Source organism: Taudactylus pleione, unplaced genomic scaffold (assembly GCF_031769625.1).
Source record: "Taudactylus pleione unplaced genomic scaffold, aTauple2 ptg000757l, whole genome shotgun sequence".
Lineage (NCBI taxonomy): Eukaryota > Metazoa > Chordata > Amphibia > Anura > Myobatrachidae > Taudactylus > Taudactylus pleione.
Genome location: NW_028285159.1, coordinates 2,615,406 through 2,642,941, shown reverse-complemented (window position 1 = coordinate 2,642,941; position 27,536 = coordinate 2,615,406). Strand labels below are relative to the sequence as shown.

Sequence of the window (27,536 nt, the reverse complement as noted above, 5' to 3'; positions counted from 1 at the left end):
TTAAATACAAACATTTGCAATTTCTAGAAAAACAGTTATATGTTATGGCAATGCAGCTGCATGTAATAATACAAAATGTGTGACTTTATTATTACTTAGGGACATGTTAAATCTTTACTTTGGGACACATAATTTAAGCAATATTTTTTTTTTAAAAAAGGAGAGAAAAACACTTAATTTCATTACGCAAGCACCAGTATTCCTCACCTCGGTTGGCTTTGTGTGCAGATTTTTATCTTGGATTGAGAGAAACTAAGATAATTAGCAATTTGATGATTTAAAGAGCAGCTAATTAAAGTGTACTTATCATAAAGTTTGAAAAATGTAACTTTAGAGCAGCTTTCCCACTGGCATTAAAAATAATTTTAAGGCTAGCTGAAGTATATAAGGATGGAACTTATTGGTGCCTGCGGTCAGGGGCAATGACGGCTCAGTAAAATCTCCATTGACTGACCATTAACATTTTATTTGAGTTACCAGTTAATAAAGCACAAGCACCAGATTAGAAACCTAACTGTACTATACAATTCTTAAAACACTTCTCATTCTTTAGGATATTAGTTTATAAAATATTCCCCTTATCTCTCTATATATTAACTATGTTTTAAATGCCTTAAGCCAGTGGTTCTCAAACTCGGTCCTCAGGACCCCACACAGTTAATTTTTTCCAGGTCACCCAGCAGATGCACAGGTGTGTTCATTACTTGCTGACACATTTTAAAGATCCACAGGTGGAGCTAATCGTTTTACTTGTGATTCTGTGAGGAGACCTGGATAACATGCACTGTTTGGGGTCCTGAGGACCGAGTTTGAGAACCTGTGCCTTAAGCACTACTTCAATTAGCTCATTGTATTGGCTGTCTTGTAATCTGAAGATTTTATGACACTAATATCATGTGATTATTCACAGCCAATATGAACTTCCAACAGTTTCATGCCACAAAAATGTTCTCAAGAGCATGTCCGCCTGTACATTAGATGTTCATTCTTCACTCCTGGAACAAAAGTGTATTTAGAAACAATCGTCCCAATTCCTATCCCAAATAACTCCAACTATGTTAACATTATGACAGTGCAGCACACACTTTCAGATAGGTCCTGCAACTTTCTGGAACAGAGAATCAGGATTGTTGGGAGGCATGTTTGGTAGCTGGTCAAAATGTGTTTAATGTACAGTATTGACAAGTCCATTTAAAAATATTCAAATAGTAATAGACAAAAAACAAAACAAAAAAAAGAGAATAGCCTGGTACACGCTATAAGATATATTGTGCGATATTTCGTTCCAACAGGGCTTCGGAATGTCGAAACTGGATCATTGGCTGAGACAAGATCAGTTTAAAATTGAATCGCAGTGACACCATCTTGCGACTGGCCGCAAGACGCCATTTTGCGAATGGCCGCCTAAGCGCCATTTTAGATAAACTCACACTTCAGCACATGTGGCGATAATACTATTAGCATCATGCGAATGCATCTGTGACCATCGCCAAGAGTTACGGCGATTCACCAAAAGCCCATTTCATGATTTTACTTATTATAAAGGATATATTTCAGAAATGGTTTTACAGTATGTCAAAATTGGATTGCATTAGCTGAACAGAGCAAATGGCCAAGTGACAACTAGCTTGTGTAGATAAGCTTCCTGGATAACGTCTGCTCTCACTCCAGGTGGCCCGGCTAGAATAAACACCTTACATTAGCAAGCTTCCTGCAATGAAATAACTTCAAAGCCTAGAGTGTTAGCTTAGGTTTGACTCTTGTAGCTGGGTTAATTTGCATCCACACAAGAGTCTGGGAGAATAAAGAGCTTTTTCTTTTGAGCCTGGGAAAGGTGAGGGCTGCTGAGATAGGGGGCATGTGGAACTATAATGCTCAGCAATCCACAGTGCTAGGTGTTCACTTAGTAAGTGAGATTTAAGTGCACCATTTCTCATACACACATTAATACGCACAATTGCGCTGGTAACTAGTCGCATATTAGCGAATGCATAAGATCCTATATGAAAACACTGTTTATTAGCTAAATGCGCACGCATCTGTCCCCAGTTAACTAGCATCTTTATATCAAACCCCGCTTACTCACACATTACATATCCACATAAAAGGTTTAATAAGCTTTAAGATATACGATTTAAGTTGGTTCAGTTAGTATAAATGCTGTGAATTAAAGATATTTGATAACTAAGGTTTTATACATGCTAAGAAAGCTGTGTTTGGTTTCGTATTGATGCGTACTCTTTCAACAGAATTCCGGTATTATCGGAGTGGAGATCGCATCATGCATTCTCAACTTATGGACCGCAGAGACTTCAAGCAACAAAATGTATATTATATGAACAACTGTTAGGATGATTGCATGGGGCAGGAGGGCAGAGACCCCCAGTTGTTGGAGGCTGGGTTGAGTCTATTTGAACCAGCCTGTTAAACGCTCTGTAACAGATGCTTCCCCCATGGGAACCAATAGCATCAGCAACAAACTTCTCTATTGTCCTGTCTATTCTGGGGGGGTATAAATATGTGTGCTCAAACACTGGGTCTTTAGTCTTCTTGCTGAATGCTGAATGACGATGGGGTTTCTTGCTGATGCCCAACATCTGGACCAGAAAGCGCTGCGTATGTATACTGTACTTGGGGTCTGTATAACTCCTTTGCGTCTAATTGTGTCTGGATCAATAGTGCGTAACTGACTGTACTTTTTACTTGAATAATACTTTGTGCTTTGGAACCACACGTTCCAAATCTGGAGTCTATTATTTACTGTATGACTGCGTACGCAAATTGGCGTCATCCTTAGAGGTTTATAGGCAGGATTTTAGAAGGTACAGGCAGGGGTATATAGAGGTTCTGATTCAGTATCATCAGGAACGTTATACTGTGTGGATTGTATAGTGTGTACGACTGGTTGAGTGTGCACAGCGGTCGTTCATCACATCATCCCATCTGTTGCGCTGCACAGCAGATGGGACGATGCAATAAATGACGCTATACAGCATGCAATGATATATCGCGCTGTCGTACACCGCATCGTGTAGTGTGTATGGCGCGAGCGATATATCGTTGCATCGCTGGGTACGCACATCGTATTGTGTGTACCCAGCTAAACACTATTCTGACAGATTAGAAACAAGTTGGTTACAACAAATAATCTTCAATCTAGATATCTAATAATAACTATAGAAGTTCAAATGATTATGTTGAGCTAGACTTAAATAGCACACCTTTAGTACAGTGGCAGAAACGCTGATTTCTCCTGATCAGTGCTGCCAGATCCCTGGATACCATAATGTAATGTAGGGAGGTTTTCAAAAACAATCTAAAAACAACAAAAAAAAAACAATTGCAGTAATAATAATAAATTAATTAGAAAAGTACAACGTATATAAATGAAGTAGGCTGTATAATAAAGAACCTACATTAACGCCATATAAGTAAATAAATTTTGACCATTATACTATATTAACATAATACTTTGTAAATTAATACAACTCTACAAAATTAATACTAATCTACCCTCACATCGCACATCTCAGCAGCCATGAAACTGCAATATAGCAGAAGTAACTGCATTTTTCCCCTTAATGACAGAAACACTAGCGGCAAAATAATACTTACCTACTTTTGAAAAAGCATTTCAGTGAGATTGGGAAAGCACCACCTATGAGTGCGGCAGTAAAGTGGGTGTGTACTGCTACATCTCAGAGGTGTGCCATAAACCTGACTTACATCCACATATAAACAAGCCCCAAAGCAGTTAGCAAGATCTACTTGTTGATGAAAACACACTAATACTTTTCAGAAAATGCATGTAGCCATAGGGATCATTGTGCCAGTGCCGTAACTAGTTGTCCCGGCATCCACTGAAGGCCACGCCCCACCGTGTGATGTCACACGGAGTGGGCACAGCCACAAACGCCGGTACTTACAGCAATGCCCAGAGCATCCTCAGGATGCTCCTGGGGGCTGTAATGGCAGCGGTATGCACGTCAGAAGCGTCCTAAGGACGCTTCAGGCGGCACTGCTGCAGAGATTCTGGCTGCAGGGTACCTTTCCGGGAGTTGGCAAGTATGGGCAAAACTTAACTAAAAATCACACACTATTGGCAAAAAAGACATCAAACAATATTACTGGCCAAAAGGTCATTAAAACATAGACAGATCCCCACAAAAAATAGTATTTGGAAGCAAATTAAGTTTTAGCAATGTGCGGTTGTCAAGTGTGGCTGTGCACATCGGCAAATATTATGGTAATCTAATATTTCACATATTCCTGTGCATCTCTATGGTGTGCAAACACAAGCTGTGAGGATCCTAGAAGCTGGTTCATCCTTCTAAACCACAGAAGTGTTGTGATTCTAGTGAGGGGGCTTCTGGGCAACTGGAAATCGTTCTAGAGGCGCCGCTCAAAACATCAATGTTTGTTTATATTGTCTAAATCCATCATAAATTCCAATATGTAATGGGAGAAACTGGATCAGAAAACTTTCTTGAATACATTATGAAAGACAATTGCACACTTCCCAACATTCATGCAATTTCACGCCACAGCCCTGATCTGCCCAGACAATACCCTATCAGTGTAATCTGTTTCTCAGCCAAAAACTGCTTCCCAGAGAGAGCTGTGCTGTGTGGGCTGGTGAATTGGGATGAAACCATTTCCACAACTTCTTTCTTCTGATTCTTTCCTGCAAAGTTGCTAAAACATTCTTGTAGTAATATATTTAAGTGGGGGTTTACAGCGCTCTTGGTCTTATCTGTAAATTGTCCCCAGCTGCTCCACTAGTAGAGGTATCCCGCCCTCTCAGAGTAATTGGTTAATTGAATATTAGTGGTGCGCTCTGGGGCAATAATAATATGTAGATTGGTGAATCTGACAAAAATTAAAAAATGAAAGTGTAGCTTGGTTGGTAATTAAATTTCACAATGTCCTGCCACAACTGGAAAAGGGACTTTTCCAGTTGTAACACATTCGACATTTCCCTCCCTCACCTAAATAACAATCCCCCCTCACACCTGTAGTAACACATTACCCCCACTCACACTTGTGAGAACTTAGGACCGGATTCAGACCTGGACGCTAAGAAGCATTAGCTCAAAGCTGGCCGATGTTCGCATTCTGCGCTTGCGTATGCATTGCAATGCACGTGCGCGAACCACTGCGAAAGATCGGGAAGCATTCGCTCATCCATCATAGACAGCCCAGCTGAATGAGTGACAGGAGAGGCCGTTTGTGGGTGGTAACAGGGGCTGGCCACTAAATATTGGGGCAGTGTAGATGAGAACGCAGGCGTGCCTGAGCGTCTCAACACCGTTTCAAGGGCGTGCATAATTAAAAGGAAGCGTCATTGTACATGTCACCTGGCTGTTTTTTACACTGAAGTGATCGCAGTGTTTGAGGTAGGGTATAGTCTACCTCAAGCGCTGTGTTCACTTCTGATGGTACCCGGTGTACCAATGGTTGCATACACTTCCTGGAGATGACGTGCGCAAATGGGCATCTTAAGATAGGCTGGTGGGTGTCTGCATACACAAAGTGATCGCACGGCCAGACATAGTGGGCGTGCTTATGCCTTGTCGTGCGATCGCCTGCCGTGCCGTCACTTAGCCGTATTTGCATACGCTGGGAGCGAAAGAACGCATCTAGCAACTGGGTCTGAATCAGGCCCTATGTTCTTGAATTTTGCAGTTGTTTCTGTGCGTTAATAATTGTAGTTGCTTGAGAGTTTTGAATAAAAGACATGTCATAATGTAGTGTTGTTTAATTTAATGAGTACAGCTTGTGACAGCAAACATGCTTATCTTGTCTGTAAATCCCACACATTATTTATATTCTTTGTTATGTTGTCCCTGAACAAGGCAACCTAACACAATTGTAGGAACAAGCTGCAGTGTGGCAGAGTCTCATTCTCAGCACCCAGTGACATGTTGTGCAATAAACACTGCTTTATTTGGTCATTGCAGGCTGCTTGTATTTACCAAAATTACAAGTAGCACAGCACCCCATTGACCACAAAGCAGATGCTGAAGTGTTATCTTAGCGTTCATTTGAAACAGATACCTTGTACTTGATGCTAAAACTTCTCCATAGGCTGTCAGTACAGTGAAGTTGCTTTTATAACAAAATAAATATTGCTCTCATATATTAAAAAAGGGAGTTAGAAGCTAGTTGTCCAAACTGCCCAAGCTTTTAGATGAGAAATTGTTCTGTACCTGAAAGTTAACAAATGGGGTGACAATTTTCATAGATCTGGCAGCGTCCAGTAGCTAAAGGTAAACGATGGAAGTAAAATATGCAGATATGTTTTAGCAAGTAATGAGAGGTGGGACACTTGCCTGATTCAGAGATGTACGCAATGCCGATATTTACGGAGTTGAGCGATTATCTGTAAACTGTGCATGTATCTAAGTCACACTGCACTTGTACATTACATAGTCAATCGCAGTGACTTTTTACGTAGTCACGTAGTCAATCGCAGTGACTTTTTACTCGCAGTATGATTGAAAGCGTTTGGGAGAGGTAATGAGTAGTGGCAGCAAAAATAGTCACATCCTACGTTTGCAATCCCGTACACAGTGAAAGTGGCTCCAGTTCCAGTCTCAGTTCCGTGACCATCCTGAGTACCCATAGGGTTACTCAGCACTGCGATAATTGAATGATCTGTGACTGATGCCACATCTTGTACGCAGATACTTGGATTTGCAAAGCAGCTGGTGGGAGTTTCAATACCTCAACGTCTGCAACATTTCCATATTTCGCACAGCAGCTGTGATCCCGTACGTGGCATTAGCGTACATCTCTGAATCAGGCCCATAGTATAGTACTCCTTTACAAAATCCTAGCCAAAATGATATGTAATAACAGCAGGGAAAAGATGCTTTACAAAAATAAGGATATAGATATTTCAGTGTTAAATCAGACTGCAGTTTGTTGCAGTACACTGCATAGTTTATCCCCTGTGGCATTGCTGGGTTTAGGGAGACAGACCTGTCTACATATCTTGGCATGTCCCTTTGCTTGAAGTGATGAGAGCAGCAAAAAATGACATGTATGCATAAGCATGTATAAAGGTATGTGTTCCTTGTCTGTGCCTGCTTAATGCTAACTAGCTCAGAGTTCATGTCTTCTTCAAGATTATAATTTTATATTTGACCAAATCATGGCAGAGATTAGAATACAATTAGAAGTGAGTTAAATGGATATTTAACAAAAAGTTTTCTGTGTAGCTGCGTTACTTACCTGTCCCCGCAGCCAGTTTCTGCGCATGCGTGGCCTGAGGACACGCATGCGCAAAGCCGCCGGGGAGTCAGTGAGGAGCATCCATGGAACTGTTTCCCATAGGAAGGAGCAGGGCTACGAGAACAAGCGCCATCTGAAGATGACATTTGTTCTTGCAGGCAAACTCCAAAACGTTCAGTTTTCGGAGTTTGCTGAATATCAGGTGGTCCCATTCAGACTCCTGATGATGAATGGTCCAGTAAACTAAATATGCGGAAACTAGCGTTTCATTTTGGTGAATGCAGACTGACAGACCCTAGATCTCTCAAGTTTACTTGGAGCACAATTTTTCAAAGAATCTGTTAAGGGAGGCGCTAGAAAATTGAGGTAAAAACCTCCTGTAATAATCTGCTAAACTCAAGGAGGACCTTAACTCTTTCTTGGTAGTTGGAACTGGGGCAACAGCTAGTGCCTGTACCTTACTCACAAGGGGCTTCAGACACCAACTGCCAACCACATACTCTAAGTACTTGGTTTCATTTTTACCTAGGACACATTTCTTCAAATTAGCAGTTAAACCTGCCTATCTCAAAGACTGAAGTACAGCCCTAAGCCTATTAACAAGGGCATTCCAATGCTGACTATATATGACAATATCGACCACATATGCTGCAGCTGATTAGGACGAAGCACCTGGTCCATTACCCTCTGAAAAGAGGCCGAGGCACCATGCAAGCCACAAGGCATTGTTTTCCACTGAAATAGGCCAAACAGGGTAGAAAAAGCAATTTTCTTCCTAGCTTCCTCTGTCAGCTCAATTTGCTAATATCCCTTCATAAGATCAAGGGTAGAAATATATCTGTCCGAACCTAACCTATCAAAATCAAGCAGGTCATTGACCCTTGGCATTGGGCAGGCATCAAATTTGGACACTGCATTAAGTTTGCGGAAGTCTATGCAGAATCTTGTAGAACCATCTTGTTTTGGGACCAAGACAATGGGGGCTACACCAGTCACTAGATGACTCCTCAATTACTCCTAACTTCAAAATGTCTTGTATTTCCTTGATTGCCTGTGCTTGTTTTTCCCTTGGAAGCCTATAGGGTCTTTGTTGAACCACTACTCCAGGTGGGGTAACAATGTCATGTAAGACTAAATTGTTCCTCTCTGGTTTATCAGAAAAACATCTGAGAATTCATTAATAAGGTTCCCCAAGAAAGGTTTCAGCTTGTCTGAAGAAAGGTTTCAGATTGTCTGAATTCAAGGGTGGAGAGACCCCATCGGACTGAGGAATATGTGGATCAAGGTGACTATGGCTATTACCAGGGTCTACAAAAGCACATCTTCATCCTTCCATGCTTTCTACAGGTTAACATGATAAATCTGCCAAACTCCCATAGAGGTAGGTTGAGAGACTTCATAATTTACTTAACCAACCTTTCTAATTACTTCAAATGGCCCTTGCCACTTTGCTAGTAATTTACTTCCCTGAGTAGGTACAGATGTGTCCTCATACACCTTTACTTTTTTGCTTCATTTGGCACAAGATGCCATTACGGCTAAGATGCACCATGACGAGTAGCAATTAGATAGATCCCAATTTTTTTTCCTGCAAAAGTAGCAGATTACAGTAGCAAATTTTAAGAAAAAACACAAGGCGTGGCTAATTAACAGATTCAAAGGCATGGCACATTTGGCCACATGGCTCAATTTTAGGAAAGGTGTATGTGGAAGCATCTGTAACAACAAAAGGGCCTTATCCCCAGGTTAAAAAAATGTAGTTTGGGCATTATGGTTATAGAGAAGGTTTTGAGCCTCCTGAACATTTACCAAATTTTCCCGGGCCAATTGACCTAGTATGTCTATGCGATTACGCATCTGGACCACATTTTGAAGAATGCTTTCACCCTCTATTGGTTGTTCTTCCCATGCTTCCAGCAGAAGGTCAAGAACACCCCGTGGCTTCCTCCCATAAAGAAGCTCAAAAGGGGCAATGCCCGTTGAAGCCTGGGGCACTTCTCTGATTGCAAATAACAAATAGGGTAGAAGCTCACCCCACCTTTTTTCTGTTTCTATAAACTTCTTTAACATAGACTTTAGTGTACGGTTGAATCTCTCGACTAAGCCACCCATTTGGGGATGATATACTGAGGTTTTGTCAGATTAAATTTTTAACAATTTTAACACCCCCTGCATTAACTTAGACATACATTTTTGTCCCTTGATCAGTAAGAATTTCTTCAGGTAATCCAACCCTGGAAAACAGCTCTAATAACTTAGTCGCTACCTGTTTGGCTGTAGTGACCCTTAAGAGAAATGCCTCCAGATAACGGGTGGCATAGTCAACCACAAGTAAAATTAATTTATAGCCTTTAGATGGTGGTTCAATCGGACTCACTAAATCAACCCCTATTTTTTCAAAGGGGACACCTACAATTGGGAAAGGGATCAGTGGGGCAAGAGATGGTCGGTTTACTGTTGTCTTTTGACATTCTGAACAAGCAGAACAGAACCACGAGACCTCAGCATAAAAACCTGGCCAATAGAACTGGGAAGGTTATTCTTTCCACCATCTTATCCCATCCCAAATGACTACCCCAAGGGACTGAATGGGCTAAAACCAGAACCTACTTTCTGAAAGGGCTCGGGACCACCAACTGTTGTATCACCTCCCTCGTTTGTTTGTGCTTGTCTATTCAACATAAAACCTCTTTAAGCAACACAAAATGGGGATATATTACTTATGTTACATGTGACAAGAGGACACCATCCACTGAAAGAACCTGTTCAAAGGCCATTTTTAAAGCAGGATCTTCTCATTGGGCCTTTCTTAAATCAGTTTGAGGCACAAGGGGAAGTGTTAAGACCTCTTCATTGATACTACTTAATTGAAGATCACCATTATTCCCCAAGCTATGAGGATTAGGTGGGCTGCTAGACACATAAGTGCTCCTAGACCTCTCAGCATTACCATGGACATCAGCAAGCATAGGCACATTAGTAACGACAGGTTCATCAAAATTATCAGATACATTAACATGAACAGGAACATCTGCATTTACAGGCACATTTTGAGCAGTAGCATGATGGGAAGAGACCTTTTTTCCCAACAAAATATCAAGAGCAAGCCAGTCTCTGTGATCCCTTCTCCTTTGTTTCTTTACCCAAGACAGAAACAAATCAGGGGGTAAGGGAAATGTCTCTCCAAGGGCTGCTGCAGGCACCTGTTCCTCTGGCAGAACAAGAGCCCGGAAGTGAGGCCAGTCATGACCAATTAGCACAGGGGCTGGTAACCAAAGACACACACCCACATGTAGTTTGGCAGTGTTTCCCCTGATTATCAAAGGGACCATGGCAACAGGAAAGGCCCGATCAGCACACAACAGATGCGGACTAGTTCATGGGCCAACAACAACTCTGGTGACAACAAATCCCTTTGTATCAGTGTAGTAGCAGAACCAGAGTCTTGGCCAGTCTATTACCAACTTGCACATGTACCTGTATTCTAGGCGGTTGAGGGCAGGTCTCTATAGCTGTAAAGACACTGGAAAAATAGCAATCCATCTGTGGACATGCCCATTCATGATGCCCACTTTGGCCACAGGAGGAACACAATTGAGCTGGAGTTATTGGGGAAGTCCTCCGCTCTGGATCTCCAACTTCTGGAAAACGGGCGGCCATCTCCTTCCCCATAGAACAACTTCTGGGCCGAAAATCCTCTTTACATGAAGAGAAGGGCGATGCTGTGGGCCTAAATTTCCCTGAAGCCATCGTCTGAGGGATTCTGGTGCCTATGCAAATCCATACATGGGGGCACCTTATCTTCAGACCACGTCTGCTGTGGAGAAATACGGGGAGATTCCGACGTAATAAAGAAGACAGTTTCCCCATACCACCCTGCGCCAGCAAGGCATTTTCTAGTAGTCAGACAGCAGAATCCAATTTCTCAACTCGATGCAGCCAGACCCAGCGAGCAAATTTGGCACGGAGAAGTGCAACAAACTGTTCCAAAGTGACCAACTCCACCAGCTGGGCAGAATTATGTAGGTCCAGCTGAAGCTATTTCACTGCGATGTAGGCCAGTGTCAGGATGCGGCCTGGGATCAGCCGCTACTCACCTCCGCGCTGGCGACCTTGGGCTTAGGTGTTCAGTCACTGGGAGTGGAGGTGAGTGGTGACTGAGTAGTCTCCCTGGGGTCTGCTAGGGCTCCCGTGCATGCGTCCTGGTTCCCAGGGTGCTGGGCATGGGTGCAGCCATGTTGGTCCATATCACCTGACTAGCCTCTCCCAATAGTAGTCCTGTGGTCATTCAGCTGAACCTCTGATCCAATGACCAGCTACCCAGGGGTATTTAAGTCTGACTCCTGGAGCAGGAAACTGCTGTTCAACTTCGCTGTTCCAGTGATTGTTATTCTCTCTGGTGTTTTCCACAAAGTATCTACAGTGTGTTGTTTCAGCCCTCACGCTGACCTCCAGTGTAACTTGTATTAGCTCCCTTGCTAATTCCCAGTGTTTTACTTCAGCTCTCTCACAGAACTCCAGTGTTTCTTGTAAATCCCTGTGTTGTCTTTTAGTGTGCTGCTCAGCTCTCTAACTGCCTCCCTGTGTTCCTGTGGTGTCAGCTTTCATGCTAATTACTAGTTAGCTCTCAGCTGGATCTCTAGTAATTCCTGGTACATGCCTGTATCCACATTTCTTTGTGTTTCTCTGTGCAAGTCAGCACCTGGATCTCTAGCAATTACCAGTACATGCTGATCTCATGTGTTCAAGTATTCAGTTCATTCGCTGATCTCCTGTATTCAAGTATTCAGTTCATACCCTGATCTCCTGTGCTCAAGTGTTCAGTTCATATGCCGATATCCTGTGCTCAAGTATTCAGTTCATATGACGATCTCCTGTGTTCAAGTATTCAGTTCATATGCTTATCTCCTGTGCTCAAGTATTCAGTACACACGCTGATCTCCTGTGTTCAAGTATTCAGTCCTAGCTGATCCTTTGTGTCCTAGCTATTTAATTTTCATGATGGCCTCTAGTGCTATTTCATTCCTAGGGTTCCCAGTGCTAATTAATTCTAAGATAGTTCTGGTCTTCCTGCCACTCCCAGGTACCTGTCTAGAGGGCCGCAACCTGCTCTCTTGGTGCAGCAAAATCCATATCCCAACTGGAGGGGTCACTGGTGAAGACCACCAAGTGAGTTCTGCTGCCCATTCACTAGAAGACAGGCAAAAGACTGCACGATTACGACATTGTAATCGTGCAGTCATTTGTCAGATAGTGATGTGCCTACACTGAACGAGCAGTCGTTCAGTGTAGGAACATCAATCATCTGCTAACATGCACAACCTGACATTATCGTCAGGTTGTCCAGCATGTTTGCCCGATGATAGATGTTTAAAGCGACCAGTGGGAGCGCGCATCGCTGTTCATTTTAGACATTTTAGTGATTGATTTGCAAACAGTTAATAAACGATTGAACGATAATGATATCGTTATCGTTCAATCGCTCAATTTATTCGCCTAGTGGATGGGCAGCTTTAGACTTCGCGCCTCTGGGCAGGTCTAGCCAAACCTCGGTTTGGCCGCAATTGGGAGACCTAGGGCCTGATTCAGAGCCGGACGCTATTTGCGAACGGTCGTTCAGAAAAAGGGGCCGGCTATTTAAATTGAGCGCTCGCTGTTTGCGGTCTGTTGGCGCCTCTATGTCTGAGCGAGTGAACGAAATATGCGCTCGCTATTTTGTAAAGACGCCCCCTTGGCCGCTCGCATCCTACGTCATCTCCGCTATTTATTTGATTAATCGAGTACATCGAAAGCCGTCTGAACTGCTCGCAGTGCTTGTGGTTGGATTTTCTTACCGCAATCATGCGAACTGTTCAGGCTAAGAAACAACCAAGTGACGTGGCCGATGACGCTGCTTTGTTAATTATGCACACCCTTAAAACGCCCGTTTTGACCTTTTGGCACGCCTGCGTTCGGATCTCCACTCCCTGTTTTCAAGCACCTTCCCCTGTTACCACCCACAAACGCCTCATTCTGTCACTCAAATTAGCAGGCATTCGCTATTTTGCGAGCACCCAGTTTCCGACCGCAATGACTGGTTCGTGCATGCGTATTACAACCCATATGCATGCACAGTTGTGCGAACATCGCTCGGAGCGAACGAGCGGCCGCTTACGAGCGGCTCTGAATCAGGCCCCTAGTACTGTCACTCACCTGGTCGTTCCCTAGCCACTCTAACCCCCTGTCTTTTGTCTTCTCCCGAGGAACTTCCCATGCGGTTCCTGACAGCCAGTTTTTGGGCAAGGACACGTGGCTTTCCATCAGGATCATAAGACTTGAATTTTCAATCCGTACGATCTAGGAATCTTTGGGCCATGCTTGCAAGGTAGCAACCTTTTCAAAAGATGTAAGAAAGACCTCCACATCATTTGAGGCCTGCATTTTGGGGAGAACTGGATCAGTTACCACTGCTTGATGCTGTTTAAAAAAGTCCAATATTTGTTGCAAAATGGCTTCCATGATGGTCTCTTTAGGATCCCTGGCACAGGACGCAATTTAACCCACTTCTGGCATCACAATGTAGCGGGTAAGTTCAGAAGACCAATGTGAGACGGAGGTGTTGCAAACAAGTAATCTTTTTATTCCAGAGTTGAAAAAGCAGAATTAGTGCAACGGCTTCTTACATATGGCAAACACAGTTCAGGAACAATAAATCAGATTACATGAGACAGCTGTTCAAATGAGCAGAATATTCACAGCAGTCATGGTTCAGATTGTCCAGCATAGAGAGAGCTGCTGAAGTTGCAACCACTCTCTCACATTTCCACTAACTAACTAAACTTACCAGGTTTTTATACCTTAGCTGGTCTTAATTGAAATAAGGGTGTGGTTCCTTTCTGGCTACAGGGAGGGTAACCCTTTCCTCAGAATGTGGGAGAGACCCACTCTGTCACAATAAGTTAAAAATTGAAGTCTGCAGATGTACGTACTTCAAGGTCAATTCTTAAACCCGGGCAACGCTGGGTATCCCAGCTAGTATACAATAAAGCAATACATCTGTTGCCTCAAGTCACCATGGGCTCTATTTATTAACATTATTTTTACTAAAATAAAGTGAAAAAGGGTGTTTTCACACCCTTTTCACATCATTTTAGTTTCACCTGTAGTTATTACAGGGCAATTAGAGTAGAATTAGTAAAATTCTACTCCAACCCCTAGGTATCACTTATTTTTAGTAAGCAGATCGCATTTCCCATAATTGTAATGGGAAATGTGATCCGACCAAAGTTACTAAAAATAAATTGTAAAAAAATACCGGGGGAAGCCCTGTGATAATAACGCCACCTGGAGGTGGCGTTATCCAGGGTCTCCTCCGGTTACCGGGCTCCCACTCTGCTCTAATGGGGAGAGCAGAGCCGGGAGTCGGTACCAGTAATCAGCTATGTGGTCTAAACAGACCGCAAGCTGATTGCTGTAAAAAAAAAGAAAAAAAAATTGAAACATTTTTTTTTTACTTACCTGAATCCAGGGACCGGTGATCGGGCCTCCGGTGATGGCTCCTCTCCGGTCAGCTGGTCTCCCACAGTGCACTGCTGCCCGGTCATCAGGTGATTGGGCCCCAGTGCAGTATGGGAGATCACCTGATTGGGAAGCCCGGAGAAGATCACCGGAGGCCAGGAGGATGCAGGTAAGTGTAATGAAGGGAGGGCGGGATCGCGGGGGGGGGGTCGCGGGGGTCCACGATCGCGGGGGGCGGGGCTTAGCGTCGGTGGGGGGTAGCAGCGACGGTGGGTCGGCGCATGCGCGGGCTCTTAGTCTCTGTATTTTTTCCGAAAATACAGCGACTAGAGTGCGGATGGGATCCGCAGGGACAGAGCTTTATCGCAAGCTCTGTCCCTGCAAGGGATTTATAGTAAATCCCTGTGATATTGCCTGAATTCGCAATGCGAATTCACTCGGTAATATCACACTACAATCCGCATTCAATATGCGGATTGTAGTAAATTGAGCCCCATGTAACATAGTGCATGCCCTGTAATGGTCTGGGCACGAGTTCCTCTATCCTACATTTTAAGTTATAGGGTGGAATTCTCCCTAAAATGTGCAGTATGTCTTTATGAAAGCATTCATTGAAATAAATGTCATTGTCTCACCAGAATTTCTAAAGCTTTTAGTAAATTAATACTAATAAATATGTAATGGGGGAGGGGTGTAATTCACTTTCTTATTCTGCCAGTGAGTGAGTAATTTTTAGGTTCTGCATAATTTGTATGAAGGAGGATGCACTGGACGTTTTATAGGTAAATGGAGCTTTGGTTTCATTCTTTGATTTATAAAAGTCTCTTTAAAGAAGTTTTCTGGTTCCACAGTATTTATATAAGCGTAAGCTACACTGAAAGCAATGTTATTCCCCCTCCAATCGGATATATAGTGACTAAATAAATCACTGTGAACAAATGTCTCTGTAGGCAAGCTACTTTCACCAGTAATTGAGGAGGTAAGTATATAGCAAATCAGGAAAAATATGGGAATCTGTCACTATGTAAATTTAGAGCAAGGAGCATATGGCACTATAGATAACAGCATAGCTTCAAATGTAAGGTAAACTGATTCTCATTGCATTATGCTATAATTGCCTATAGAGTTTCTTGCTTGAGCCATTTCAAATGGACATAGAGACTACATAGTTACTAAATAGAAATGTATAATTTAGAAACATAGGGCCTGATTCAGACCCAATCGCAAGGCTGCGTTCGCACGTAGCCTGCTGATGTTTGCAATCTGCGCATGTGTACAAGATGCAGTGCGCGTGCGTGTGCGTGAACTAGTTCATGCGATCGGGAAGCGTTCGTACCCTGTACACAGATGCACCGCAAGCATGAGTGACAGGACGTGCCGTTTGTGGGTGGTGACAGGGGGTGGTCGATGGTAACGGAGGAGTGGTGGTGCGAACGCAGGTGTGTCTGTACATTGGAATGCCATTTCAAGGGCATGCATAATTAAAACGCATTGTCAGCGTACACATTACATGGCTGAATTACACACAGCAGCACTCGCTGTGCTTGCGGTAGGGTATGGTCAGCCACAAGTGCTGCGTATGGGTCCGATGTTACTCGATGTTACAGATTGTTTAATACACTTCCTGGAGATGACGTATGTTACTAAAGGGAAAGTCAGCGTCTTATGAGAGGCTGGTGCATGAAGTGATGATAAATAGGGCCCCTTATGTTTTTTGTAGTGTTAGTCAGGAACGACTTAAGTTTAGTTAGTACCGGACAGGCAAGGTTTTTATAACACAAAAAAAAAAGATGTAGTAACACCTTGTGCTGGTGGGTGTTATAAAATATATAAATTTATTCAGATAACATAAAAACAGTAAAAAATAGAAGCAATAGTACATGCAAATATGGGTAAAGTGCATCCAATCGTACAACACAGAGGTATGCAAATTTTACCTTAAAATGTCAATATTTAAACATGACAATAGTTTAAGGTATATAGAAAATGACCAAAATAAAGCATGTACGAAATAAGTGAAACTGCCTCCAATCAGACAGTGAGAAGGTATGCGGATGTAGCCTTAATGTTTCAACATGTGGACATATCCATAGTAGTATGAGCTGTCGCAATAGCTCTATAAATTCAAAAATGTAGATGGGTAAGAGTCCATACCATAAAACGATAGTGAGTGTCAGGTTTTTAGGGGACAGGAGTTCCGGACACCACCCTGTTCCAGACACTCACAAGGCTTAAGTGTAGATAGTATAGGTGCACATCAATCCAACATGTTTCGAGCTTAAAAAGCTCAATGTCAAGCCTTTTGGGGTTGCACTTAGAGACACCGCACAAGTGTTTTTCTAGGCAAGGTTTTTATGTTGATGTTTTAATTTATTTTTCTGCTTAATAAAACTGTCTGAAGCCTTGGACTGTGTGATCTCTCGGCTGCTGTGCACTACTGTTTACCCCAGGAGATGGTACCTGTTCCCTAGCTCTGTAACAATATCAATTAACCTTGTGGCTACAGCAGTAGATACAATGTCACGGTTCCCACCATAGACTTCAATGGAGAATTCTCCCCATTGAATTCTCCATTGAAGTCTATGGGGAGACATGCTGACCGCACACAGCCAATCAGCGAGCTGCTTTGATGGAGATGCCCGCTAATAGGCTGGCAGCTCCTTCAATGACGGGGCACACAAATTTTTGAATTTGTACCCCAACTTTTTTTTTCGCCCATTTTTTCAAAGTGATTTTTTGGGGTGTTCTTGTGTAATTTTTTGAGTTTTTTGATGCAGTTAGCGTTGAGGAGGGTGTAAAAAAGGTTTAGGGTGGTCCCCGCAAGTTTGCCCCCGTAAACCCCAATTCTGCACTTTTTTACGCTGGGCATCCATTGCCGATACTTTTCCGCTGGTTACAATGTGCAAACTTTTCGCACCGGCAAAAAGTCGGGGAAATTGAATACGGGGATAAATTAAATCGGCGAAAATGATGTCATCGGTGAAAAAGTTTCCCCGAAATCACCTTTTCGCTCCAAATTGAATACAAGCATCTTACACATATCTCACCTATATGTGCAGACTGCTTGCTACGGAGAGTTGTGCAGAGAGAAATCACTGCAATCTCGGGTCAGATAACTCACTTGAGCTTGCTTACAAATCACCCGAGAATCTCAACCTACATCACCATCGGCAAACTCTTTTAGTCTAAAATCGCCTGTTGGTAAATTTTGAAAAAAAAAAGTGAAGAAATCACCCATCACGCACAATTACAGTAGGTCTGACTTGTCTAAACGCACGCAGTGAGTACTCAAGCTGCGTAGGCAATCGCAGTGGCTAATTTATGCATGCCCATGCAACAGTGTCCAAACGGACAGGCACGCCTGCATTTCTGCAACCACTTCCCTGTCACCACCGCCAAACGCTCACGGTCTGTCACTCACTCTGCGATGGATTCCACCATGTGTCCGTAATCACAGTGTGGTGCATATGCATGCGCAGTACACAGTAATCGGACGATCTGAGTACGCGGTTGCAATTGCAAACCATGCTGATTCAGGCCCATAGACCCCTAAGTGCACTGTGATACGCAACACAGTAAAGATGGCTCGGCCATGCATGCGCAGTAATACACTTTGCAGCCATCTTGGTGAAGGTGGCTTGCCGAGTTCACAATAAGGAGATAGGAGATGTTCTCTCCATCATGCTGATCTATGCCTTGCCCCTGTGTCTCTTCTGGGTCCAAAGGCGATCACCTCCACTATCTCATGTAGTTACGCCACTGAATCCATTCTGCACATGGGAATTAAGTCATTGTTGGAGGGTATATATTAAATGTAATTTCACTTTAAATATTCATCTTTAGTACTGTTTGTATCAGGAAGAATAATACAATGATACAGAACAAGTAAAAAAGGAAAATTGTGCTGTGGAATTGGTTTAATAAAAACAAGCAACAAAAGGACTTGCTTTTAGCGACAAACCTTTCATGACACCACTAAAATATATTGTGTCAGGTAATAATTTTGTGACATTTTTGTCACTTATGCATTAAGTTTTATGAACAGTTTCCAGTTGTGCAACAGTAAATGACATTTACACTCACCCTAAAAGCGTCAACATTAATGTCATGTCTGAAACCAAAATCCTGATTCCAGACAAATTTACAACAGGACCGTTAATGGCTACATGGCTAATCCTACTGCAGAAATACTTGTTCTTTCTGATTAAGTGAACATAAAAATATAGACTTCTTGAAGACAAGTGATTGTTTATATACAGCACGTGTAAGATATTTCAGTATGTGGTAAACAGATCGTTATTACTGGTTTTCTTTCATTAGCTTCAAGCTCCCAAACTTCATCCAGAATAATCAGCAAACTAGGATTGCACCTCATTGGCCACCATACAAACAAAGTAATTTCCCTTCACTTTTAAATTATTTTAAGACATTGGATGGTTGTCACAATTGCAATCAACTATTTATTTATACTTTGGCTATTTACTGCACATCATGACAATGAACAAGGAATAATATAATTCCAGAAACAATATATCTATAGAGTATGTGAGAAAGCGTGTCTGTCTGTCTGTCCATCCTTTATGCACGGCCAGAGTGTTGGATCTAGCTCCACCAAATTTGACATGGTGGTGTAGTTTGACCAGGATTAGGTTTTTGTCTAGGTCTGAATCTCATAAGGGCCACACACTGTCACACAATCTCTAAAAATTGGGACACTCTTAAATTACACAAATTCCAGAGCTGGCTCCGGTGGAAATTGTTTGTCTGACAAAAAACCTGTGAGAAAGCTACAAATGGATCCTTTTAACCTCAGTTTGAGCAAACTTGATGACTCATGCAAGTTCATATTAAATCCAGAGCCTCTGTATTTGAATGCAAGGGCAAAACTAGACCTTTGTGGGCCATACAGAGGCCCTGATTCAGAGCCGGACGCTCTGACAGAGCGCTCGCTCTGAATCAGGGCCGTCCCTGCTCCTTTTTGGAGCGGCCTCCTGGCCACTCGCATAGCTGTGGGTGACCACCCACAGCTATAGCGAGCGGCCAAAATGATGGTCACGATGGTCAAGACCATCGCGACCATCGGGCTTGCGACGAGACCTTGCGGTAGGGTCTCGCTGCCGCAAGCCCAGGAGTGCTTTTGGCTCTATCAGAGCCAAAAGCACTCCCATTGACATCACTAGTGATGTCAGTGAGGCCGGACCCAGACGGTAGGCGTTCCCATGGGAACGCTTCCGTCTGGGCAGTTACGCCCCCGGCACACCCACCAAAGGGGGCGTGCTGTCAATCAACATCAACAGCACGCCCCCATTGGTGCGAGACCCATAACGACGGCTTGGCCATCATTATTCGGGTCTCGTGCATGCGCAGGACGGAGCCACCTCCATCGTGCGCATGCGCACTTGGGCACCATTGACCCGCTTGCGAGCGCTCAGCGCTCGCGAGCGGGTCTGAATCAGGCCCAGAGCCCATTCATTTTATGACACACAGGGGCTGATTCAGACCCGCTCGCGAGCGCAGGACGCTCGCAAGCGAGTCAATGGTGCCGAATTGCGCATGCGCATGACGGAGGGAGCTCTGTCGTGCGCATGCGCGAGACCCGAATAACGAGGTCTCGCACCAAAGGGGGCGTGCTGTCGATGGTGAGTGACAGCACTCCCCCTTTGGTGGGCGTGCCAGGGGCGTGGCTGCCAGACGGAGGCATTCCCATGGGAACACCTACCGACTGAGTCCGGCCCCACTGACATCACTAGTGATGTCAGTGGGAGTGATTTTGGCTCTGATAGAGCCAAAATCACTCCAGGGCTTGCGGTCACCGAGACCCTACCGCAGGGTCTTGTCACAAGCCCGATGGTAACCCACAGCTAAGCTAGCGTCCATGAGGCCGCTCCAAGTTGAGGGAGGAGGGCCCTGATTCAGAGCGGGCGCTCTGGTCAGAGCATTCGGCTCTGAATCAGGCCCACAGTCCCCATTCAGGTTATGCCACACAGAGCCTATTCAGGTTATGCCACACAGTAGTACCCCTTATACACATTATGTCATGCAATAGTAATGCCCCTTACACTACACAGTAATGTCCCTTACACATTATACCACACAGTAATGCCCTTTACAGATTATGCCACATAGTAGTAGAGCCCCATATAAACACATTATTCCACACTATAGTAGTGCCCCTTACACATTATGCCTCCCTCAGCAACTCACGTTCCTGTGTCCTTCCAGCAGCCTCTCGCCTCCCCCTGGCTACCAACAGCAACCAGCCAGTGTGGATTTGGGGCCGGGCCACAGACCAGCAGCCAATCAGGAGCCACCATTGCTGGTTGGCTTCCAGTCTGCAAGCTCTGATAGCACCGGTGGTCGTGAGGCAATCTTCCATGACTGCCTGCCAGTACGCCAGCTGTAATCAGCCAGCGGGCCAGCACCAAATCAACATCGCTGACACCGGGGCACCCCTCGACGGTCCTGACTGGACCGGCCCACCTTGTGTGTGTGACTGGGTGTAGGGGGCGCGGCGGGCCACAGATTCAGCTCCGGCAGCATTAACAGTCGCACCCCTTGCACCCACAGTAGTTACGACACTCATGTTAGTGGGGTCCCTTTCAGGATCAATGGAATGTGGTTATACAGGTGAGGACAATGTAAACAAATAAAGGCTGCAGGTGTACTTCAGGGCCCAGTCTTCAATCCGGCAGTGCCGGGCATCCTAGCTAGTACATAATATAAGTTGTAGAAATGTATTACCAATCAACCTGCACAACATTAATATATGATGGGCACAAGGAGTCATACCTTATATAGTAGATACTGTCCACAATAGTTGCTTGTTGTCAGTTGCACATTTATCCAGGCTTTTAAGAGCACTACCAACAAAAACCTTTATGACTTACAGTAGACCAGTGTTTGCAGTGTTGTTGACCACAGGTCTAACAGGACCTGTGCAGAGGAGACACTTCAAAAGCTAGTGCTCCAGGTGCCAGTGGAGACTGCAGTCCACACAAGGCCAGATTAACAATGGGGTGTATGGGACTACAACACCAGGCCTTTACATGATAATAGGCCCATTATCATATCAGCATGATCGGCCATGAATCAAAAATATTAAAATTGTATTTTTATTTTCCTAACAAAATGATGCAATTTTTCTGCTTATACATATTTAGTGTAGTGTACGTAGTGTACATGCCCACATGGTATAGGTCACACCCACAGAGCACTGGTCACTGCTCCTCACTATAGGACCTAACTCACTGGTCTATTCAGCACCAGGTAAAAATTTAAATCGAGGCTATTCATTATAAAGGTAATGTAGGAGATATCACTGATATCTCCTGCTTACCTGTCACTCCTGATCTGTCCCACTGTCCCCATACAATAGTATGGGGACCTAAATTCATGAAGCTCCAAAAATACTAAACCTACGGCATCTTAAGGAGTTCCGGGGTTGCAAAGAGGGATCCCTCCGCCCCTGTTCGGCTCCTTCCGCTGGATACAGGATTCTTGTGCGCATGTGAGAGTCTCAGTTTATGCATGTGCACTAGCACTGCCAAGTCAGACTAGGCAGTGCTAAGTTTCACGGCTACTAAAGTAGCAGTGATAGGAATCTCAGGAATAGCTGATCTTTAGATCAGCTGTTTCCACACTGGAGCAATGTTGAATTGTTCAGTGATTTTGGATACTTAATTATCGGGGGTCATTGAAAACTTGGGAGGCCAGGATAATGATATCCTTCCAAAATGGTTGGAGGTTAGGGCAGCTCCACCAGATATGCAAAAAAGTTCCCTGCAAGCCACAAGTTCTCCAACAGGCATCTGAGGCATCAGTATATGCTGTGGAGTCGAGTGGGAACATAGGGGGTCATTCAGACCCACTCGCGAGCAGCTGTCCGTTCGCAAGTGGGTCGATGGTCCCCACTGTGCATGCGCACGACGGAGGGAGCTCCGTCGTGCGCATGCGTGAGACCCGAAGAGCGAAGGACTTTCCTTCGCTCGGAGTGTCTCATCAAAGGGGGCGTGCTGTCGATGGTGAAACAGACCCTTTGGTGGGCGTGCTGGGGGCATGCCTGCCAGACGGAGGCGTTCCCAAGGGAACGCCTACCGTCTGAAGCCGGCCCCACTGACATCACTAGTTATGTCAGTGGGAGGGATTTTGGCTCTGATAGAGCCAAAATCACTCCTGGCCTTGCAGTTGAAAAACCCAACCGCAGGATTTTACTCGCAGTTCTGATGGTCGCAATGGTCAAGACCATCGCGACCATCATTCTGCACGCTCGTATATGCTGTGGGTGGTGACCCACAGCTATACGAGCGTCCAGGAGGATGCTCCATATTAATGGAGGTGGGCCCTGATTCAGAGCGAGCGCTCTGGTCAGAGCGTCCGACTCTGAATCAGGGCCATAGTACCAGTAGGAAGCAGATTTCTAAGTATTTTCTTTGAAGGAGACATTAATAGATGATGTAAGAACACCTTTAAAAATGCCTGCCCATTCCTCTTGGTTTAACTGCTCTCCCAAATGAGAAAATCATTTTGTTTTGAATGGATCCCTCTCTGCATCATGGGGAGAAGAGTATTATAGAGAGAGGATTTGAGACCTTTGGAAGAGTCACCCAAAATGTAGAAGTATTTCACCAAGGAAACTGGCCTAACCAAAGATATGAGTCCATTGAGTGGAAGATTCCTGATCTGCAGGTATTGGTGGAACTGAAAAACTATAAAGGTTCCTCAGATTCTTGTACAGGGGGAAGATCCCAGTTTTCAGTAGGGAGTTGAGAAGTAAGAAGCCAGCTGGTGGGAGATAGAGTGGACATTTTATTGCAATGCAACATTATGGCCAAGGAATTGCAAAGTAATAGATGTCATCAGGCAACCAAAGGCCTTTGCAGTCTCCATACCAACCCAGACTCTGGTGCCATTAGGTGAATGCCATAGGATGGCATTTGGCCAGTCAGGCTGAGTAATAGTATATGTGAAAATTGGGTATGCCCAGGCCACCAGCTGCAGAGGAACACTGGAGGATGGAAACTTGGATGCTTGGTTTCTAATACCGCTTTTACGCCAAAGTGTCGGGTCTGATCAGGGAGTTGGAACACTGTTCCAACCCGGATCAGACCTGGCACAGAACCCTTTCATATTGCGGTGCCGACCCAGGATATTCCTGAGTCGGTGCCATTCACACAGGAGCCAGGTCTGTAGTGACCCGGCTCTTCCGGCGTTGTAGTGGACGCTTGGAGGTGATGTAATCTCCAAGCACCACTGAAGCCAGCCAATCAGGCGACATGTGGCACGATCCGGGTCATTGTGACCTGGATCATGCCATTTACACTGCGGGGTGCCACGGGAGCCACCCGTGGCCAACGCTGCAAACTACCCAAGTTGATGCACGTTCACGTGCCTCAACACAGGATTTTTATGCCGGTGTAAAAGGGGTACCAAATAATGTTTATTACGAGTTTTTGAAGAAAGGAATAGAGGACTCTTATAGGGAGAGTTTGTGAGACATATAGCAATCGTGGGAGAGCTTCCATTTCTATTACCGGCATGTCGTGGGTGTCACTGACATGTTTGCATAAGTAGACACTGAATCATTCATTTTGAAGGCCATATTCAGATGGTAAATATGCACCCACCATTTGGATGTACCAGGTGGTGTTACAGGCGTACGGATAGTGACAGTGGATGTCTCAGTCCTGGCACTGTCATACGTATGGATGAACACAGGGACTTTTTAGTGGCATTTGCATAAAGTTGCAGATGGCCGACTGCCAATAGTTGCAGCCGCATCTGCGTCCACCTCTGAATCAACCCCTAGATCTGTGGCAATATAGTACAGACCTGGTCATGTGGTTGTTGAACTAAATGAACACATTAATATAACCAGATAATGCTAAATTTCAGAAGCTTGCCACAAAAGGTTTAGCATGAATTAGTTACAAATTAAGGGATATATTTATCACAATCCACACTTTTAATGCGGATGTGATAAGTATTTTGCACCCAAATATGCAAAGTTAGTCATTTATTCATTTACAAAATGACCCCCTCCCCACAAGTTGTTTTTGGGGAATATTCCGCAAATATTTAATGATAAATAGGCCCCTAAGTGAGATAGTTATATTAAGTAAGCAAATAGGATATTGTTATTTGACCTGAGCAAGGACTGAAACACCCTATAACCACTAATGAGATTGCATTGTACAATCAGATAACAGAATGTATAAACAGAAGACTTTGCCTCAGTGAACATTCTGAATCATAAATACTTCCAAAATATTAAAAACCATTAGACCTCAAAATTAAAATTTTCAGATGTAAGCTATAAAGTTAGAACATATTTAAGTTGTTCCACTGCAACTGTTAAAAAAACTAAGGGCCTGATTCAGACCCACTCGCGAGCGGCTGTCCGCTCGCAAGTGGGTCGATGTTCTGGACTGAGCATGCGCACGACGGAGGGAGCTCCGTCGAGCGCATGCGCCAGACGCGACGAGCGAAGGAAAGTCCTTCGCTCGTTGTGTCTGATCAAAGGGGGCGTGCTGTCGATGTTGATTGACAGCACGCCCCCTTTGGTAGGCGTGCCGGGGGCGTGCCACCCTGACGGGGGCGTTCCCACGGGAACGCCTCCCGTCAGAAGCCGGCCCACTGACATCACTAGTGATGTCAGTGGGAGTGATTTTGGCTCTGATAGAGCCAAAATCACTCCGGAGCTTGCGGTTAAAAACCTCAACCGCAGGCTCCGGCTCGCAGTTTCGATGGTCGCGATGGTCACGACCATCGCGGCCATCAAAATGCACGCTCGTATAGGATGTGGGTGGTGACCCACAGCTATACGAGCGTCCAGGAGGACGCTCCATTTTCATGGAGGCCGGCCCTCATTCAGAGCGTGCGCTCTGCTCAGAGCGTACGGCTCTGAATGAGGGCCTAAATCCCCTTCTACAATTCAATTACAGCTCCCTCCACCATAATAGCCTATATTTATGAAAATGTTTTAAAAGCATCTGACACAGAACACAAATCTTAGGATCCATCATATGTCTTACAGAGCCATGACTAGACCTGGCGCGCCCCTGTGTATTATTATGGTGCATACACACGGTCAGATATTTTTTTCAGATCTGAACGATAACGATTTAAAAAATCGTTCAATCGTTCATATCTGAAGGAAAATCTGACATATCTGACATGTTTGAATGATGAACGATGCGCGTTCCCGATGGTCAGATAACGATATCTGACATCTGATGTGTTTGCAGTCAGTTGTGGACGATTTCAGTCATTTTAATGCAGTCAAAAATCATTCGTAGTTCAAATTGTTCCAATCGTTTGCAAAATCGTTCAAATCGTTGGTCAAATCGTTCAATCGTTTATCTGACACATCTGACCGTGTGTGTGCTCCATTATACAGAAGTGTCTTCAGCACCGTATGAATCCACCAATCCTCAAGCTTAAAGCAAGTATAAACACTCCAGTTAGTTCATGCACATTATTATTCAGTTGCACGGTCTTTGACATTTATTAATGTTAAATAGTGGCTTTACATGCTCTTTAAAAGTGTGAAGGTAGCATTGAGTGTTGCTGATTTTCATTTTCTTTTTTTTTTTTGGTAATGAAAAGAAAAAGAATCATTTAACCCTATTCACTTTAAAATAGACATTTCCTCGAAACACCTATTCTCTGCATTAACTTGAGCTCTGCTTTTCATAGCGCTGTCAACGCACCGACTGGAAAAACTGCTGGGTAAGCTTAGACAAACATAAGCAGGGCATAGCCTTCTAATTCACAAGGCCTTTTCCCTCTGTGGGATATGCAGCAGTCATATTTATAATGTGACAGAGTGTAAGCACCTGTCACCATGTGGGTGTTTATTTACTAATATGCAGTACCTTGTAGCTTCTGACCAGTGACTGAGCGTATGTGCTCCCTACAGGGACCCGGCAGCTTTTCTGGCTGTGGAGAGAAACAAGTTGCTGAGATAAAGTTGTAGTGTTTTTTTTCTAAATGCCGCTGGCTGCTGTGTGATTCTTATTTTCACACTATATATTTCCTGCTTGTCAAATACCTAGTTTCCCAAAGTAAATGGTACCTAAAGTACATTAAACTACAGCCACTATGCATCTGGACTGATGCCTTAAAATCATCTCTGCATTTTTACAAATAACAAAAAAACTCAATTTTCAATAAAGGGTAAAGTTCTGTGCACCTTAGTGCTTACTATGGGCCTGATTCAGAGTTGGGAATAGAGAGAGATCTCTCTCTCAACTGATCATCTTGGTGAAACCATGCTGCACTGCAGGTGGGGCAGATTTAAAATGTGCAGAGAGATTTAGATTACGGAGGGAGGTGTCCAAACTGACATCTAATTTGTAGAGTAATAATAAAGCTGTGCAGTATTTATGGGCTGCATGTAAAAGCAGCCAGTATTTACCCAACATGCAAAATAAAAATTATGTATTTACACCCCTTGCATTGCAACATGGTTTGTCCAGGTTCACAGTTCAGGGCTATCTCTCTCTCTCTCTATTCCCAACTCTGAATCAGGCCCTATGTACAGTAATTCACCAAGAGCCTTAGCATTAGAAGAGACTTCATACTAATGTGAACAGGTCCTGATTCAGCAAGGACCGCAAGTGCAATTACGCATGCAGTCGGCTGATTTTCACATTCTGAGCATGCGTATGCATCACAATACGTGCGCACGAAGGTCACACTGCAATCGGGCTGCTATTGCGGTGACTACGCAGACCCATCGCAGAGTGATTGACAGGAAGTGACAGTTTTGGGGTGGTGACGGGGGGAGGTAGGTCGGGGAAACG

The 27,536-nt window shown here is 44.2% G+C and overlaps 1 protein-coding gene and 1 long non-coding RNA gene across 3 annotated transcripts in view; one reads left to right on the top strand and one right to left on the bottom strand.

Annotated features, from left to right (window-relative positions):
- Nucleotides 1-27,536, top strand: part of BNC2 (basonuclin zinc finger protein 2) — a 664,637-nt gene that overhangs the window by 68,786 nt on the left and 568,315 nt on the right. The window lies entirely within an intron of this gene.
- Nucleotides 1-27,536, bottom strand: part of LOC148477027 (uncharacterized) — a 78,911-nt gene that overhangs the window by 46,498 nt on the left and 4,877 nt on the right. The window contains exons 4-5 of one of the 2 annotated variants that reach the window (XR_015872574.1): nt 26,607-26,670; nt 3,234-3,316 (exon numbers count right to left, since the gene is read on the bottom strand). This is a non-coding gene — a long non-coding RNA (uncharacterized LOC148477027). Of the gene's footprint in view, nt 1-3,233; nt 3,317-26,606; nt 26,671-27,536 lie in introns of those variants that run through there. The other variant, XR_015872575.1, reaches the window with a different exon arrangement.